Below are 14,153 nucleotides of genomic sequence, written 5' to 3'. Positions count from 1 at the left end.
AAAACATTGAAATAAAATGTTGAAATTTTACAATGAATTTATGTAATAAAAAAATGTTATTAGGATTTTTGTGTTTTTCGGGGTTAATGGTAAGAAGTTACTTACATTTTTTTTAATATAGAGTTATTTGCAATGGGATGTTGGGATTATAGTGGATGATATTGGTGAGAAATGAAATTTGTATACAAAATTAAAAATTGTAATTTTAATTAAAATATATTTTAACAAAAAGTTAAATTTAAAATTGCAAATTTGTGTTATTAGGGATGAGAGATGAAGAGTATTTTGAAATATAATGTCATATTTTATGAATTTAATTATTTTTAAATACTTACCACAAAAAAATCTATTTAGTAGTTATTAAGTGTACTTTTTATAAATGTATTGGATTTTTATTTTAAAATATTAATATTTTTAAATGGTTAAGTAATAAGAATGTTATAAATCCTGGTGAAGAACCATTATTTAAATGTGGATTAATGCATTATATTTAGTCTATGAATTTGAGTTTAATAATATATAAAAATATACATTTTTATATAATGTATATAATATAAAGTTTAATGTCCAGCACCTTCCCTGAGCTAATACTAAATGGAGTGGGAATAGTAAATTATATAGCTTTAGTTTCCAGCACCTTTCCTGAATTAATACTAACTGGAGTGGGAATAGTAAATTATATATCTTTAATGTCCAGCACCTTCCCTGATTTAATAATAATTGGAGTGGGAATAGTAAATTATATAGGTTTAGTGTCCAGCACCATCCATGAATTAATAGTAACTGGAGTGGGAATAGTAAATTATATGTCTTTAATATCCAGCACCTTCCACGAGTATATATCAATTGGAGTGGAAATAGTAAATTGTATAAGTTTATTGTCCAGCACCTTTCCTGAATTAATACTAACTGGAGTGGGAATAGTAAATTATATAGTTTTAGTGTCCAGCACCTTCCCTGACATAATACTAACTGGAGTGGGAATATCAAATTCCATAGGTTTAGTGTCCCGCACCTTCCATGAATTAATACTAACTGGAATGGTAATAGTAAATTATATGTTTAGTGTCCAGCATCCTCCTTGAATTAATATTACCTGGAGTGAAATTTTAAATTATATAGGTTTAGTGTCTAGTACCTTCCCTTACATAATAGTAACTGTAGTGGAAGTAGAATATTATATAGATTTATTGTCCAGCATCTTCTTTGAATTAATATTAATTGGAGTGGGAATAGTAAATTATATTAGTTTAGTGTCCAGCACCTTCCCTGACTTAATACTAACCGGAGTGGGGATAGGAAATTATATAGGTTTAGTATCCAGCATCTTCCCTGAATTAATTCTAACTGGAGTGGGAATCGTAAATATATAAGTTTACTGTCCAGCACCTTCTCTTGCTTACTTAATACTAACTGAGGTGGGAATAGTAAATGATATAGGTTTAGTGTCCAGCACCTTACCTGAATTAATGCTAACTTGAGTGGGTAAACTAAATTATATATTTTTAATGTACAGCACCTTCCCTGACTATATATTAATTGGAGTGGAAATAGTAAATTATATTAGTTTAGTGTCCAACAAATTTCCTGACTTAATATTAACTGGAAGGGAAATAGTAAATTATATAGGTTTAGTGTCCAGCACCTTCCCTGACTTAATACTAACCGGAGTGGGAATAGGAAATTATATAGGTATAGTATCCAGCATCTTCCCTGAATTAGTTCTAACTGGAGTGGGAATAGTAAATCATATAGGTTTACTGTCCAGCACCTTCTCTGACTTAACACTAACTGGCGTGGGAATAGTAAATGATATTGGCTTAGTGTCCAGCACCTTACCTGAATTAATGCTAACTGGAGTGGGTATACTAAATTATATGTTTTTAATGTCCAGCACCTTACCTGACTATATATTAATTGGAGTGGGAATAGTAAATGATATCTCTTTAGTGTCGAGCACCTTCCCTGACGTAATACTAACTGGAGTGGGAATAGTAAATTATATAGGTTTTGTGCCCATCATATTTCCTTACTTAATACCGACTAGAGTGGGAATAGGAAATTATATAGGTTAAGGGGCCTATTATGATCACGGGCAGATTGCCACCACCGGATTCGCCTGCCAAATGTCCCTGTGATATCCCTCACAGTATTAGTATGATATATATTAGTGTTAGATGTGCGCGGCGGATGTAAAGACCATCCGCCCTTTTCCGCGGGTCGGATTACTGGCAGGGTGGAAAAGGCAAATGATATGGTAGCGGTGCCTTGCATGGCGGTGGCATCCTGTATATTTAACATTGTGGCGGGAGGTGCTGTATGCGGCACCAGCCACAATGTTAAAAGGGCATGTTGTGCATTTGCATGCACAACGTGACAGGCACTGTGTGGTGCCTGCCACCTTGTGCATGCATATATCGGAGGGTGCCATGGATACCCCCCAAGTGTGGCCACCCAACACCCTGGGGGCCCACAACGGGTTCCCAAAGACATTCTCTGCATGGCTTTCCATGGCGGAGGCTCCGTTATGGAAAGGCATGAGACCGCCATCATCGTAATATGGATGGCGGTGCCTGGAAAGCACCGTCACCATATTGCAGGTGTTTTTCACCCGGTAGACAATCAGGCAGATTGCCTGCCGGCAGAAAACTGGCGGACGGTCTTTCAGTCCGCCTGGGTCCCCATCGCCATCGTAATATGGCGGGGGGAAATGTTAGGCGGTCAGACGGAAATGGCGGGCAGATCGCCACCGCCATATGGGTGGTGGCGATCCGCCCGCCATCCTAATAGACCCCCTAGAGTAGAGAGGGTAGGATATGAATAGAAATGCGTGTATATGGTAGCTAAAGTGTTTTTACATGTAATTTATTATAGTGTATGTGTATGTTAGTGTGGGTGGGTATATTTATTTCCATTTTTGCAGGTTTCAGTATCGGAATCGCGTTTTGGAGAGGATAGCATTTTTTTATTAAGAAGTTTGTATTAGTATTTAATACTAATATTTATTTAACACTTTCTTAATTTTTTGGGTTTTCCTGGAGCGTTTCTTTTTTTAAGAAATATTTTCAGGTTTTTTATGGTTTAATTCCATTGAATTTATCGACCCTGGATTTACCTTTTGGAACAGGTGTATTTTTACATTATTTTGGGGTTAATTTTAACATTCATTTGGATTGAGAGATACCTGGATGGATTAACGATGTTTGGATTACGTTTTCTTCAGCTACAGAAACCGTAAGTAGTTTTTTTAATAATTGTGGGAGGGCAATGTTGAGTATAATATTTTATATATGTGTTATTTTTTGTAAAATGTCATTAAGATGTCAATATATATTTATATTATTAGATTAAATATATATGACAAATTATTTATATTTTACAAAGTTAAATAAAATTGTATGTACAGTTCCAGTTTGTGTTTTGTAAGAAAGCTATTTTAAATTATTTTAGATTAATAATTTAAAGTATGGTTTTAGCTAATAGTGATAGGCATTCTAGGCCTCTTGTGCTTGGGTATAGTGTTACCTGACTTTGTAGTAAATCGAACAATTTATGGGTTAGTTTGGAGAGTTTTGGGCCTATTTGGGTCACAGATTGTTCCATTCTGAGTTACTGATAGCGTTGTTCTTTTTGCAGGGCTTAGAGTAGTTTATGTAGGGTAGGTATCCATCTCCCTGTTGTTGAATGGAAGTCATTATGCCATCCTTCAACAGCATTGTTGGTTTTGGCTTGTTTGCTTAGTGTGCTCAAGTACACATTCCACCATGGAATGAGAAATTTGGTTAGTCTTCTGTGGCCTGATCTGGAGTCTTCCCACCCAGGTATCTTTGAAGTAATCTAAAATTGGGCCTAGTTTTTCTTCATTTCTTTTATAGTACGGGCTTTCTATTAGGAGGTTATAGTGTTCTGCTCCATCTGGGACATAGGCCAGTGCAATACATTTTTTTACTTGGTATGGAAAACTACTGTTAGTTGCATATTTCACACTAAGGGATCTATTAGGATGGGGGACGGATGGCTGCCGCCGGGCCAGGCGTTGACAACCGGCGACGGACATCCGCCTGCAATTGCAACCCAGAAAACCGCTGGTCCCATTAGCATGGTGGTGACGACCGCGGCGGTGAGATTTTCTGCCCGCCACTTTTCCACCTGTACCAGTCTGCATGCCTGTCTAGTGGGCGGAACTGGACCACTACAATGTTGCCAGCGCAGGGCCAGGCTCCCCCAGCTTGATTATGATGCCGGCAGCAGCCAGCCTTTCCGCAGCAGTGGGACCGCCATGGAAAGGCATGCGGAGAATGTCTCCAGGGGCCAATTGTGTTGGGGGGTGTGTGGGTGCACTGGGGGGTATGGGTATCCCACTACATGTCCAGGTGGCAGGCACTGTGTAGTGCCTACCACGCAGTGCAGTGATATGCATGGGAGAAGTGTGGCTCACTGGTTAGAGGAGGCAGACCTGGAAGCAGAGGTCAGCCCGGGACCAGGGTTCAATTCCCGGCTCGGCGGGGTCTTGAGTCCTAAAATGTCCATGGACTCGACAATTCTCGCTCTGGTGCCTACTTGATTCACGGGTTCACACTCTGCGACTCTGGGCAATAGCTTGCTTAATCTCCACAACGGCCCCTCGCGGCGGGATGCCTGGCTTTCACCTTGCGGATACCCTGCCGGGGTTATCTCACAGGGGAATACCAGGACGGGTTCCCTAAGCAAGCGCTTAGAAACCGCTCGGTGATTTGCGCTATATAAATTCCTATACATTTACATTTACATTTACATTTACATATGCACGACATGCTCCTGTTCACTTTGTGGCGATGCTGCTGGCAACAGCAGCAGCCGCAATGTTAATGCCTGCGATCGTACCGCCACGAATATACCTTGTTGGAAATTCACTTCTGATACCATCCTCATGGAATATGTTTTATATAAACCATTCAGCATATGATACAATATGACCTGAAGATTGGTTTAAAATAAACCTTTTCAATTTGGAACTTTTCTGATTAATGACTTTGTACTTAACCCTAAAAGCGCGTTTCTACACGTCTGGAGGATTTAAGATTTAAATCTTACACGGCGTAAGATCTTTTGCATTGATTTAGGTTTCAGCACCTCATGGTCAGGAGGTGATCATCTCGACATCCCATACCCTAATTCCAGGATTTACCAATTGATCACACACAATTGCCCTGGAGTGCTGCGGCTCTCTTGTTTTTTTCATTTTTACATCACACTAACCAATTTTTTGCCCTCCAATAACATTCTGGATGCATCTCAACATGGCTTCCGTTCCGGCCATAGTACAGAGACTGCTCTCCTGGCCATGACTGAACACCTGCGGACTATTCTCGATTCTGGTCAAACGGCGGCACTGATCCTGCTGGATCTTAGTGCCGCCTTCGACAGGGTCTCGCATGGTGTTCTGCTTCAATGTCTGGAGGAGGCAGGTACTACGGGCCTGGCTCTGGAATGGTTTAGATCCTTTTTGGCAGGAATATCTTTCTGTGTCTCTACTCCGCCATTTCTATCACAGGTCCGTTCCATTGAGCGGGGGTTCCTCAGGGCTCGGCTCTGAGTCACACATTGTTTAACCTATATGTTCAGCCACTAGCAGCGGTCACCAGGCAGTGGAATCTCTCGATGGTCTCATATGCGGACGACACGCAGCTAGTGGTTGCACTGGCTGAAGGTTCTACCCTGAACGCCTTTAGGTTCAGAAGCAGCCTGACGGCCGTCGCTGAATGGATGACTTCTAATTATTTGCAACTAAATGCAAATAAAACTGAAGTTTTGTTAGTCGGAAAGAATGCAAGCCTGTGGGGTGAGCACTGGTGGCCGAATGCTTGAGGCAAGGCTCCGGAACCTATGGAGGAGGTTAAGAACTTGGAGGTGTGGATGGACTCTTCTCTTAGTTTCCATATCCACGCTAAAAAAATTGCAGGTACATGCTTCGGCTTTTTGCGAGGTCTTAAACCTCTTTGAAAGTTTTTCGATCCATCAACTCGTCAGCTGATAGTCCAGGTGACTATTCTTTCTCGTCTGGACTACGCTAGTTCCTTGTTATTGGGGTCTAATCAAGCTGAGATTATCCGGATGCAGCGTATCCAAAACGCGGCGGCCAGAGCCTTGTTGGCGCTCTCTCAGTTTTGTCCTATCGCCAATACCATCCAGAAACTTCACTGGCTCCCTATGGTGGAGCGGATTCAATTTAAGACTTTCTGTCTTTCTTTTAAGATTCTGAAACTTGCTACGCCTAATCTGCTCTGCAACTTGCTGACCCTGTATGTTCCACCTCGTGCATTGCGTTCTTTAGGGCAGCATTTGGTCACTGTTCCCCGGGTGAAGAGTTGTCGAGCAGGAGGACGTTCCTTCCATAATTTGGCGGCCAAATTATGGAACTCCTTGCTGGTTCATATACGTGGATTGGAAGGTCTGTTAGATTTTAGGAAAGCTATCAAAACCCACCTATTTCCTTCAAAATAGCTTTCTGGTCTTTGTTTTGTTAGAGCTTCCCCTTGTAGTAACCAGGTTAGTTTATCTGCTGTTGAAAGCGCAGAGATGCCCCTCTACTGGGGCAGCTGTGCGCTATATAAGCTCTGATAACATAACATAACATATACTTACAATGTTGCTATTGATGTCAGTAAAGAAGGTGTTGCACATTTTTCAAACTTCTATTTTCGTTTTCTTGAAGATGTTTCTGTTGGGAAGAAAAATTATATTGTTAATAATTTTGTTCTATTGTGTTGTAGGTGATGAGGACTGTTGGACTTGGCCCTTTTGGCAGGTTCACCCCAAATTTTTTTTGCATTTTCCTAACCTGTTTCTGTAACCTGGTGTTGGTGATTTTAGGCTTCTGTGCACTTTTTCACTGTGGTCCAGTGTAAAGTGCGTGCGTTCTCTGTGTATGTGTGGTGAGAGTGGCCTACCCTCCCATAGGAATGCATGGGGATATGTGTGTCCATGGTAGTTCCTAATGTGTCGGGAGTGCAGGGTCAAGTTTGGTATGTGCGAAGTCGTGAGATTAAATGCTGCGTGATGATGTGTGAAGATTTATTGTGTCTAGTGGAGAAGTGCCACTTCTAGAAGTTGGCATGTCTGTGCAGTAACTGTGAATTGACTGTCTGGCTTGTGATTGGCTGGAGCTGGCTGGTGTGCCTGGCTCCAGGAGTCAGGATGGGTCTGCCCGGTGGTGAATGGGGAGATCTGCATGTTGATGGCAGGGAGGAGTTGCACCTGGGACCTGAATAGGGCTGTGCCTTCCCTCCACAATGATGGCTCCACCCCCTGTGGTGCTTCTGATGTCCCTAGCCTGTCATGTGAATAGGGAGAGGGGCTGAGCAAAACAAAGTGCTCAAGAACCAGTTGTAACTGATTCTCCCCTTACCCTACAGCTTAGACAAAGGAAATATGTGTATAAAAAGGGGCTATGACACCATGTAAAATGTTCAGTTCTTGTTCCTGCTTGTGACTCGAATCTACCAGGGGCGTGCTGCTTCTGGGGCCCAGGGGAAGGCTTGCCTCCCTGGGCCCTTCGGCTTTGCCCCAGGATTCCTTCTTCTTCCTACAGGACCTTATGGCTGTGGCGCCCTGGGGTGCTTTATTTTCCCTACAACAAAGTGCTTTAATTTCCTTAAGGAATAGCGCTTGAATTGCAGGTCCCCCGGAAAAAAGGAGCACGAGGGCTCCACAGGGCAAAGCTGCCTGTACAGGGGGGAATCCCCGGCGTAGGGTTACCCCCATGTTCCCTTCCGGAAAGGAGAGCCCACACCGCGTTTGGGTGGCTGATTAGCATTAATGGAGAGGGTGTGCCCACCCCGCCAACCCACTATTTTTGATTGCAGGTGCCCACCCTACATTATGGACATTTTTGCCCTTTTAGAAATAGTGGGTGCCCCCCCCACATGGCGACCTGGCATTTATTCAAGTAGTGGGGGGCCCACCCCGCATTGCCGGCAAGAAACCACCACCGCGGCCCGAGCCGCTACTAGAATTGCTTCCGGGCCGCTTCCCAGCGCGACCCGGAAGGCAGGCGAGGCTGTGGTCTTAGTGGGCAGGGTGGAAGGGAAGCCCCGCGAGAGAGGATGCCGGCGCCGGTGAGGGCACGGGGCTCCCATGAGCAAGGAGGAGCCCCGCGGTAATGACAACCGGAAAAGCAGAGTCCCGGGCCCCTGGAGTGGTGGTCTGGGTGAAGTGGAGAGGAGCCTGCAGGCAGAGCGTGAAGGAGGCAGACCGCCGCCTACAAGCAGAAGGAGCCGGTGAGTGGTGCTGGGGCTCTGGTGTGTTGGTGCCTGTCCCAGGCACATTGACAGTGCTGAGCGGCCCATCTGCTCCAGCGAAGGGGACAGAGGTTCTGTGAAGGCCCCGCATCAGTCAGAGCGGCCCCGTCTAGAAGCGGGCCGCTCCAACCTTGGCTATATTATTTTAGGAGCCTAGGTGGCCCCCACGAGGGGCCCAGGAGGTGCCGGGCCCCCCTGGAGGGCCCAGAGGGGCCCGTGCCCCTTTCAAAGTTTTGGCCAGTATTCTACAACTGCCCAGCATAGGAGAGGGCAGCTGCAGCGTTTTGGGGGCATATAGGTTTAAGAGCCCCAGAGATGAAGCTCAGGAGGGCACAGTGGTGCCAGGCTCTATTTGGAGGTACACAGCTGCCCCACCAGACAGGGGGGCTGGTATATTGATGGCCCCTAATGTGATGATGCGCTAAAGTGATGTGGTGTTAGGAAATGTATCCTGTATATTATGTGCGGGTGTGGCGAGATGTATTAAAGCGGAGGCAGGGGGGCGGTGCTCCAGCCCCTCTGCAGGTGTGTGGGATGGTGAGGCTTCTGGGAGATGGAGTCCTGGTGGGGGAAATGCGCGTTGTCTCGCGCCTGCACTCCACTCCCCTCTTCATTGGGCGGTGAGTTCTTTTAGCCCCAACAACAAAGAGCAACAGCGGGACAGTCTTGCACCAAACATCTAGCGCTACTTTTTTATTCAAGTTCCATGGACAGCACACCAATACAGGAGTTGTCAGTGTAGAAGGGAATGAGCAAATTACCTGTGACAGTGGGAGGCTGCTCAACTGTCAATCGGAACTTCCAGCTGTCAACGTTCCAGCTGGTGACCTCATGTAAAGGAGGGGTGAGGAGGGGAGAGGGAGAGGGAGAGGTGAGAGGAAAGACAGGAACGAGCTAACTACTGAACACAACTCATCTCCTTTCCTTATGAATAAATATATATATATTTTTAACAATAAGGAATAACTAAAAGAAACACAGTAAGCAACTACACATATTAACTAGTCGCACACTAACAGGCACATGCATCAAAGCATTTTGCGATCGCAAACGGTGCGAATCGCAAAAATCAGCCATTTGCGATTGCAAAATTTACTTCTGCGATGCATCAAGGGTCAAGGCCTTCGCAATTTGAGAATTCACAATTGATTGGGAGTACTCAAATTGCGATTGCATTTAAGGAATTGCATTTTGCGATTCCTTAAATACAATGCATCAAAGTTAAAAAATCTGCGATTTTGCAAATAGAGGGAGCAAATTACCTTGAAGTTGAACTTCATGGTAATTTGCGAAAACTTTAAAAAATGCACTTTTGTGCATTTTTCAAAGTTTCATGTTGCACGCACACATGCCCTTAGGGCATGTGTGTGCGCAACATATGTGCACAGATCAATTTCAGGGGTGCAACAGGGTGTCCTTTTGACAAACTGGCACCCTTGAAATTGCATTCTCAATTTGCGATTCTCTAATTGAGAATCGCAAATTGAGAATGTCTTCCCATTCATTCCTATGTGCCTCTAGGCGAGTAGAAATTAAGGAATGTTTAGAAATCGCTATTTGTTAAACGATTTCTACATGCATAGGCTTTTGCGATTCCTTAATTGAGATTCCTTAAAAATCGCAATTAAGGAATCGCAATGGCCAACATTGATGCATGTGCCTGAAAGTCTTTGTACTTGCTAGGTTTGACCAACTTGCGTCCGCATCTGCTGGTGCCTGCTTCTTCTTCAGTAATGTCTCCCTCCAAACCATTGTCTTGTTCTGCCAGTTGACTATCTTCCGAGAATGCGGGGCTGCATGCTTCTGTAGTGATATCACTATTCTCACTCATACTTTCCTCACCATCCTGTTTTTCTCTTGTAGTGGTAGAGTCTCTAGAGCCAGGTGACATCACTGAGTCAGAAGAGCTAAGGTCTCTGTATTCCCCAATGGACTCTATACGTTCAAGATCAGTCCCCTCTCCGCTATCATTGCTACTTGTAGGTCTGGATATGTTATCTTCTTCTCCTTCTGAATCCTCAGTTTCATCGCACAACAAGCCATAGTTGTCTAGTTCAGTGTTATTTTCCTCCTTCTCGACGTGTTTACCCTCTTTGATGTTCTGTGGAATTACATCATTTTTATTACCCACAGCCATAGATGAGGCATGCCAGACTTTTCCATCCCTAAGGAGTGCAGAGTTACAAAATACTTTTTCTACTGTTAGGGGATCCGTGAACCTATTCTGCCCCTTTCCAAAATGCCCACTTCTTTTGACTCTCACTCTGTCTCCTTCTTTTATTTTGATTTCTTTGCACTTATGCTTACTGTTAAATTTTTCCTTGCACAAACTTTGTGCCCCTTGAATTCTTTTTCTGACCGTTTCAGCCGACCATTCTGTTCTCCTTGCAGTCTTGAGCCATCCAATATTGTCTTTTGAAATAGGAGTCCTTCCCCTCATCATTTCGAAAGGGCTTACCAGAGTGTTCTCTCCAGGTGTTATTCTGTAACCCCATATCATTTTGTTTACTTCCTTCATCCAACAACATCCTTTTTTGTTAGCTAATTGAATGGTCCCTTTTATTACCCTATTAAATCGTTCCACGGCTCCATTGCCAGCCGGGTGATAAACAGATGAAGTTTTGTGGGTAATTCCGTTTCTCTCAATGTACTTCTTAAAAATGTCTTAAGTGAATTGACTTCCGTTATCACTTACTATTGTTTTTGGTATTCCTTCTCTTGTGAATACCCCATCCATGAAGCTGACCACGTCAGTTGTATCCACTTTCCTGCAGACCTTTATTTCTGGCCACTTCGGGAAGTGATCTACTATGACCAATATGTTTACTTGTTCCTCTTGAAATTGTATGGGTCCCATTATATCAATTCCTACTCTCTCCCATGGCATGTTAGGCCATTTTAACGGTTGTAGAGGTGGTTTGAGAGTTACTTGAGTTTTATCAGAATTCTCACAAGGTATGCAGTTCTGAACCGCTCTTTCAATTTTGATATCACACCCTGGCCACCAATACCAATTTTTTATTCTCTGTTTTGTTTTGTTAATGCTTAGATGTCCTTCATTACAAAGATTGATTACTATTCCTCCTAGTTTTTCTGGGGGTATGACTTTTCCTTGTCTTAAGATGACATTTTCCTTCATGGATAATTCACTACGTAGTTCCCAAAAAGGTCTTAACTCATTCTTTATATATCTTTCTTTGGCCATCCCTCAGCAATCATGTTTCTGATTTCTTGTAATGTTACATCCTTGAGATATTCCCTGTTCCATTCATACTTCTGGATGCTAGGAAATTCTTCGTTTATGCTTGCCACACAGAGTTCCTGTTCTTGAGATTATTTACCCTCATATTGTAATGGTAGCCTACTTAGGAAATCCGCGACAATATTCTTCACTCCTGGTAAATATTGTATATCATAATTGTAATCCAGAAGTCTCATCGATAATTGTGCAAACCTCGGAGAAGCATTGTATAACCCTTTTACTGCGAGAACTTTGGTTAAAGGTTTATGGTCACAACGTAAAATGACCCTTTTTCCCCACACGTACTGGCAGAAATGTTCTAGTTCCCACACGCAAGCTAATGCCTCCCACTCAATAACTGAGTACTTTTCCTCCGTGCTAGTTAAAGAGCGAGATGTGAATGCAATAGTGACTTCTTTTCCATTGCTTTCCATTTGGGGGAGGACCGCTCCAATACCTTTTCCGCTTGCGTCTGTGGTTACCACACAGTCCAGCTTGGTATCAAATCAGGAATGGTTGGGAAACCAGTGTAAGTTGTGATGAACATGATAGAGCAAGCATCGCATCGCGACTTGCTTGAGTCAAGAACCTCGCCCGTGTGTAATCAATTAATAAATTGTACGTCTTACTAATCTTTTATTTTCATATTCGAACAAGGTAGAGGAAGCTTGCATACGTGTATTTCTAGTACAACTAATCCATGTCTTTAAAAACATTGCCGCCGCTTGAAAAGTGCTTCTGCGCATGCGTCAGTCACACTCACGTGACCTGACGTAGTTATAAATTTTGGAGGGAAAGGGTGCGCATGCGTAATACACAGCTTTCGTGAATAACGTGGTAATGCTCTTGTGAGTGTGTATATGTTGCTAACATTTAAACTGCATAGTATATTTTTATAATGATAAGTTTGAAGTACAAGACCAATGATGTGTTTACATACATTTATTTCTATGTATTAATTTGTTCTCGCCTACTTTTCATGTACTGCGGGAAATGGGGGTCCGAACCGGTTGGGAGCCATATTGAGGGTCTCTTCTGCGCAGACTCGTGGTGCACTGAAAGGTGGCAACAATGGACAGTGGAACTCAGCCAGCTGGCAGCCACCGTCAAGATACTCATGAGAAAGCTACCTCTGCCCTACGAGAACGGAGAAAGTTGCTCCTTATATGATACAATGTGTGTTGCGCTACTATTTGCCGTGCAGTTTCTCATGGGAACCCCAATCTTGCTAGGCGGTACCCAGAGATGTAAATTAGGCCTCCAAATAGTCTATTCTGATTGGTGTGTTACCCAAAGCCTACTTTAGGACCAATCCAAATTGAGGGATTCTGACACTTTGCAACATTGGGGGGTGGTACACCGTCCCCAAACAGTATAACTACCCTGGGTTCACCTAGGGAAGTCGTCCGACTTGTCTGGTTTAGCTGACCTGTCACTGACCCAACGCACTCAATAGGTGACTGAAGATACAGAGTACTGCGGAGCACTCTGTCCGAAATTGACCATAGACTAAGGTTTTACTAAACCTTAAAGTGCTGGCGGAGCACTTTTGCTGGGAGTTCGCTGACCCAATCGGGGTCTTGATCGATAGCTGCAGAGAGGGTGGAGCGCAGGCGTTGCTTCCGAACTGCGGGTGCTGGTCCTGTCCTGAGGGTCCTGTCCGAGAGGTCCTGTCCTGATTCCTAATCTGAGGGTTTCCTGTCCTGTCCTGGATGTCCATTCTGCACCTGCTGTCCTTTGAGGGGTATCCTTCCTTGAGGGTTTCCTGTCCTTAACTGACCCGTGGCCAGGGTTTGGTTTTCACACCAGTCTAGGTAAATATCACTCTGAATCTTGCACCTTCCTGAATTTCTGTCTTTTTGCTTTAATAAAGACATACCTTTGCATATGTTAAATTTCCATGTTTTTCCGCAACCATTGAATCATAAAGTCATTTGCGTTTTATTTCAAAACGTGTTCCTATGTTGCCCTACCTGTTAGAAATTATATTTTGCATTTCAGTTTGTCATTTCCTGATATGGTCTAGAACCTCCTTACTTAAACTGTCTAAAGAACTTTTGCCTTAAAGCATAGCGTGTCTCTCTTCATAGACTCTCCTATAGATGTAAATGTCCCGAACTCCTGTCTTATTCCCTTGAAATAATTCTAGAATACTAGTCCTAATCAAAGCCTATCCCATCTTTAGTAATTCATCTGAAACGTTCTAATTCCTGATCCTTCATTTAAGTGTGTCCGGATTCCATTAGTCTATAAATGGTTGCACTGACTTATTTCCTATTCAGCTATGTACTTTCTGTTATTCTGATTATCGATTGCTTAATTACTGTGAATTTGATTATTTCTGAAATTTACTAAATTAGATAAAGACTTTAAAACTTCCAGTTGTCCGTGGTCATTTTACAAAGGTATTGAATATTATTTTGTTGGGTTTGTATTTTGCTGCCTTCCCTTTTACAGCTAGCTCCCTGATCCATGATGGTCATAGGTACCCGTGTCGGTGGATGGTAAGTCGGGTACGCTGAAGAATAACGAAGGGAACTCACAAATATCTGATAGCAGAGCGTGAGGTCATCTGATCAATGTATATGGTGATTTGAAATATATGGGCCCGAAGCCAGAAGTGGCGAAATTAT

This window comes from Lissotriton helveticus, chromosome 1_1, assembly GCF_964261635.1.
Source record: "Lissotriton helveticus chromosome 1_1, aLisHel1.1, whole genome shotgun sequence".
In the NCBI taxonomy this organism is placed as follows: domain Eukaryota; kingdom Metazoa; phylum Chordata; class Amphibia; order Caudata; family Salamandridae; genus Lissotriton; species Lissotriton helveticus.
This window is presented reverse-complemented; position numbering follows the sequence as displayed.